Source organism: Miscanthus floridulus, chromosome 4, assembly GCF_019320115.1.
Source record: "Miscanthus floridulus cultivar M001 chromosome 4, ASM1932011v1, whole genome shotgun sequence".
Classification (NCBI taxonomy): Eukaryota; Viridiplantae; Streptophyta; class Magnoliopsida; order Poales; family Poaceae; genus Miscanthus; species Miscanthus floridulus.
In genome coordinates, this window is record NC_089583.1 from 24,541,778 (window position 1) to 24,547,772 (window position 5,995).

Genomic DNA, 5,995 nt, shown 5'->3' on the forward strand with positions numbered 1-5,995 from the left:
GACAGATGGTGTGTTCCCACTTCAGACTCAGACGATGCCTTTTCGTAGCGGCAATAAACTTTGTCACATGTTCCAGGTACGAAGGATCCTGCCTCGATGTCTTGTACATCCATTCCCTATCTATGACCACAAAACCTTGCACACACAAAAGCGAAAATGGCGCATATATGTAGAGCAGTATGGAAAAAAGCAGCCAGGGTAACTCTAGATCTAATTTTCTCTCTCCTCCATATGAATCTAGATCTAGATCTAGAGAAAAACCAACCAAATTATGGAAAAGAGCGAAGATTGTGGGGTTGAGAGCGAGAATCAACCTCTTGCGATGCCCCCCTTCAACAAATCCAAGGGCAAAACCTCTCCCCCTACAAAATGGCCACTTTTTAGGGTTTTGAGGTCAAAAACCGAAAAATAGAGGAGCCGTGGGGAAGAAGGGTGGATGGGGCTGCATTTATAGCCCAGACTTAATCGAGGCGGGCATTATTAGAAAACCACCTTGGTTAATGGCCTATTAACCGAGGCGGTTACCCTAAGCCGACCGACGATCGGCATAGGGAAACCACCTCGTTTAATGGATTAACCAAGGCGGTTACGTTAGGGCAACCGCCTCGGTTAATAAGTATTATCCGAGGTGGATTAAGTTACATTGCCCGCCTCAGTTATGTATTAACCAAGGCGGTTGCTAGCCCAGCTACCCGGCCTTGAATAACCGAGGAGGGCAACCAGGCCGCCCGCCTCGGAGCCCCAAAGTGAAACGCTACGCAAAAGAAATCATGTAGTAGTGTGTGAGGATGCTCCTTAGTTGGTGCTCAATGTCGCCTCATCTCCATGGAGGAGCTCTCTCCTAGGACCTTGTCCCCATTGTGGGTTTCGACATCATTAATGGCCGTCATTGAGGATGATGCGACGACGGGGATCAGACGCCAGAGATTCATCTTGTAATTGCTTCGGAGGTGATTTTCTGCGCACTAACTTGGTACACGATACAATGCAAGAGCACTCTTTGCCGAAGTGCTAGTGCCCCATGATGATTTAGTGATGTTGTTGCCCTATGCACGTATTGGTGGCTGTTGAGGTGATGACTGTTGCACCTCCTAGCCATATATACAGTGGAATCCTCTCCTTGCCGTAGTGGTCGACCGTCTTGTTGCTCCCTACGTACACACTGCTGCAGATCATGGTGGAGGAAGCACTTCCCAATCGTCCTTGTCGCTTATCATAATTACAGAGTCTTAAATTTTGGATCCACTTACGGTTTTATGCTACATATATAAGGGCTCCCCAAGCATTGTGCTTGCTTCCTTGTAAATCGTAATGAGCTGTTCTTGGATGTGGTTGTTTTCTGTTTGCATCTAGTCACAGTTCATGCGGCAAGCGTGTAAGTTCAAGTTTCTGTTGAGATTGCAAAGTTGTACACTCTCTCTTGCCATGGGCACCACCACATTGCATTGTATTTTGGTTGTAATATTTTCATTGATCCTGAATTTCCCGATGGTTTGTCCAAGTTGGCGAAGGGTTGGTATATGAAACGAGACAATGACAATGACAACCCAACTTGACGTATTTATCTAGTGAAGAAGGACATCATCAAGATATGCCCCACCACCACGCAGGTTGATATTGGGAGAGATGAGCTTAATTGGAGATGATGAGGTTGCTATTGCGCTCCTTGCATGCTAACTTTGAGCGGTGGACTGCACAAAATGTCTTTGTTGCTTAGGAATGTCGTTTGATATTTATGTTGCTTTGGTTGTTTCTCGGCTATATGTCAGGTCGCGAATTATTATCACATAATTATCTAAACTAGAACTTTGTTGATGTCATGTGTTGGTCTTTACAAGTCTCAACTTGCTAGGATCTTGTGTTATAACTTTCTTTCCCTCTAAAACATATAGCCGAGAATGCACAAAAAAATGAAAAACATGCTCAGGCAGAATGCACAAAAAAATTATTAGAATCTTGTGATTGCTTAGGCTCTTGTTTTTTTTAAGGTGTGTGCTTTTATGTAGAGGCCTGAAGTGGGTTCACAATTATTGTATCAACTCGATGTAATGGTTGTGAATTAATAAAATCATTCTTTTATCAAAAAAAAGAAAAAAAAAAGCAGATGTGTTCAAAAGTTATGTCATGAAATAAAGATGGATTAATTATTACCTACCTACCAAACAATATATAAACCTATACGGGTATAAATATATTGCCACTTCATCTCTGAACAAGCAACACACAACCTTGTCCAATCCTTGCTTGATAGCACCACACCTTTTGGTGAATATATAATAGTTTTACCATAATAAACAGAAAAGGATGAAAGAGGGAACAGGAAAAGAAAAAGGGAGGATATGTGGGAATTGGAGACATAGGGAAAGAGTCATATGCCCTTGGTGTACCAAGTGGTAGGCCCATTTGGCTGGGGGCCATAACACACAGGTCAATGTCACGCGAGCTTGGCTCCTGTCCGGAATCCGCCAAATGTCGACCATGGTCAGTTCCAGTGAGTGCAGACGTTAGGCCTGCTGTTCAAACTATTATTAAATCTGTTTTAGTTTCTTGGAAGGCAAAGAAACTACCGAGTGCATGAAAAAGGCCTTGTGAGGTTAGAGTGTGTATGTTGTATGCTGCTGCTGTGGCAATTCTGTGATATAAAGGAGTAAATTACAACTTCAATTCTCAAGTTGTACTAATCCTCCATTGAGGGCCTCTTTGATTCCTTGGAGAGGTATATGATGATATGGTTGTAGGACTATTTTAATGTTTAGATGGCCAATAATGTGATTTATTGGATTAATTCTAGTATTGAGATTTAGTATGATGGTTTCTTATAAATATACTGATAGTCTAGAATTACTAAGCAGTGTTTTATTTCTCAGGCCACTTCTCTTGCTTAATTAATTCGATGCATATGTATATGTGTGCTTGCATTAAGAAACCAGTGTGACCTGTACGTGTGCAAGATAAAATGACACTTGTTGAATAAAGTCCTGCCAATTTAATTAGAATCGGATAACTAAAAGTTCTTCTGTAATACAAACTGCTTGCACTTTTGTGTATATACTGAAGGAAAATACAAATTCTACAACACTTGGTTAATGAATGGACAAATTTCATCACCCAACCCTGGTTGGGAAATTTGACAAATTATTGTTGCTGCAACATGACACTAGTACTATCTTCAAGGCAACATGTGTGTTCAGCAGTTATATATCATGAAACTGTGGCACAAGTTACAGGTAATTTTCTCAATTAACAACCATAACTGAGCACTGATATAAATATGATGCCAACTGACCTGCATCTACGATACTCTATAAACAAAATTTGTAAAATTCTAACGTGAGATGTGGGAATGGGAGACATCATGGAAGAGGCATATGCTGATCCTGCAGCAGCTTGGTGCTATACGCTTTCTGCTAATCTTCCCGGCTGCATCAAACTGCAATGTACCAATGCAAGATTGGTTTGTAGTGTATTGAGTACGTTTTTCATAAAGAAGACGAGTTAGAGTACAATACACGCACAAATACAGAGAAGAAGGAAAAGAAACTAGAGTGGCCCTTGAAACCAGCCAAAAACAATAGTTGAATGGAATTTTAGATGCAGCTTTTGTGCCCTTAAGGGCATGTGCCCCATGCACATCCAACCTTAGAGACAAAATTTACTTTTCCGAGGTTTATTTCAAGTGCTAGTTGCTACAACACATTGCTAAAATAAAGAACATTTCTCTTTCTAGAGACTCCAAGTGACCAAGATTACCAAGGAGTCAAATCAGGTGGATTTGGAACCTGTTTGTGTGAATCAACACCAAGAGGCGCAAGTATTTGTGCTAGAGATGGCATGTTTGTTCTGTCGAGTGCAAAACAGTGAAGGCAGGTTCTGCATACCTAAACTAGTACTAGGCCGTAGCACCAGCCTCCTCTTTCCTCTTGCGAGCCCACCTCGGGCTAACCTCGATGAGCCTGTGCGGCATCAGCTGCCGCTCCTTTCTGGTCAGCTTCTTATAGTTGCTCACCCTGAGTCTGGCAATCTTTGCCTCTTCCTCAGCTGTAGCTTCTCTAACCACCACTGTCAGTCTGCACCTTGGTCGCACCATGATACCGCACCTCCCTTTTGCATGGTAAGACAGTCTCTTCAGGTAAAGTCCCTTTCCTACAAAGGCCTCCTCTGTGGTTTTCATGGATAACACGAAAGTGGTTAGATTATAACAAATGTAGGGGATGGATCTTGCCTTGTTAAAAGTCTTACCAACAATGAGCTTATCAGGATCCAATCCATGGTTGTGAGCTGCATTGGCACGAGCAGAATGGATCACCTGCAGTGATTTGTAAGATGAAATGTTGATGACATATGTCTTTGGTCATTTTTGCACTATCATAGAAACAGTTGAGTGGTCAAATTTTCGACAAGCAAGGACCTGGTAAACAGTTTTGGCAGCCCTTTTAACAGTCACTTGCAGCTGCAATAAGGCATCTTCCACCCGCATACCTCGAACCAGCTTTGCTACCAGATTCACCTTCTTGGGACTCTGAAATAGCCAGAAGGCTTCAGAAAGATGAGATACATACATCTCCTGATGATAATAGACTACAGAAAAAAGCAATGCCCAATATACGTGTTAATGAAATCTGTACAGCGTTCCTCTCTGTCACCATATATGCTTAGTATTATTATCAAGTGTTTACTGTTCAGTCATTCAAACTGAGCTGAAGTTAAGCGCCAGGCGGCAGGTGCAGCTTCTAGAAACAAACAGTCAGCAACAGCAATTTAGGAATTTGTACTATGAAAGCATTGAAATCTCACGAAACCATAATTAACTATTCCAGAGAAAGAAACATGGATAAATAGCCATGTACAGTACAGCTAAATTATGATAATTTGCACATTCATAGATATGAAATGCTGTCAGTAAACTAGCAAATTCATAGATGTTTCATAGAAGCAAATAACTAGTTCTGCAGTGTTTGTTTACCTGTTTGATATCCTTTTTTATGGCTTGGACCTTTAGGCGTTTTACCACAGCCCCCTTTTTGTCAGTTTCTTCGCCGTCACCCAGTGGAGGAGTCAAAGGAGAAGAAATAGGCACCATAGCATCATCTGCAAGCAAATTCCTTGTAGTTGATATCCCCTGCAACAAAGTGCCGAGATCTATGTAAATAGTTACCCTAGAAACTTAATATTCCCTGCAAATTCAGCTTGGTAACTTTTGATCGCCCAGTAATCCAGGGAAACAAAATTAGTATCTGTATCTCTAATCGAAGTGGAAGAAACATCGTAAATGAAGGATGACCATGTCTAACGCATCCAACCTTGGTAATAGCAGCAGTCAGAGTGGTTTTGCCGTGATCGACGTGCCCAATGGTGCCGACGCTCAATTGGGGCTTCCTGCGCAGGTTGATCCGGATTGGAAAGTGAATCAAACGAAGCAAACGAATCCATGGAAATGGATAATCACGAATCACACGAGTCTGAACCGACAGAGTAGCGTGTACGCATGGAACGGAACTGGGACAAGGAGTACTCACGTGCGCGTGAAGGTGGCCACGGACCTCGCCCAGAGGGTCCCGGTCAGCGGTGGCGGCTGAGCCGGCGCCACTGCCGCCGCCGCCGCAGCCGCGGGAGCATCGGGTAGCGCGGCGGGTCCCGAGATCGCGGCGGCGCGGAGGGTAGGGGTAGGAGAAGAGGCGGCGGGAGCCGGCGTTCCGGAGCACCGGGCCGGAAGCCATTACCTGTCGTCGCGTCGCTGCACGGCGGCGGCGGCGGCGCGAGGAGCAGAGTGGAGAGTGGAGAGTGGAGAGTGGAGACGAGGGGGAGATGGGTTTAGGGACGGCATACGCTGCTCCTCATCTAACCGTGCGGCGCGCTGGACTTCCGGGCCCAAGCTAACCTCCATCTATGGCCCATGGGCCGGTCGGGTATCGGCTCTGCTTACTGTCTCGCTTCCTACTTGCTCGCCAAGCGGCAGCACTGTCATTGGTGGCTATTTGTTATGGGCCTAAACCCG

The 5,995-nt window shown here is 44.1% G+C and overlaps 1 pseudogene; it reads right to left on the reverse strand.

Moving 5' to 3' along the window:
- Window positions 1–3,490: 3,490 nt before the first annotated feature.
- On the reverse strand, window positions 3,491–5,732 carry LOC136551171 (uncharacterized; annotated as a pseudogene).
- Window positions 5,733–5,995: the final 263 nt, after the last annotated feature.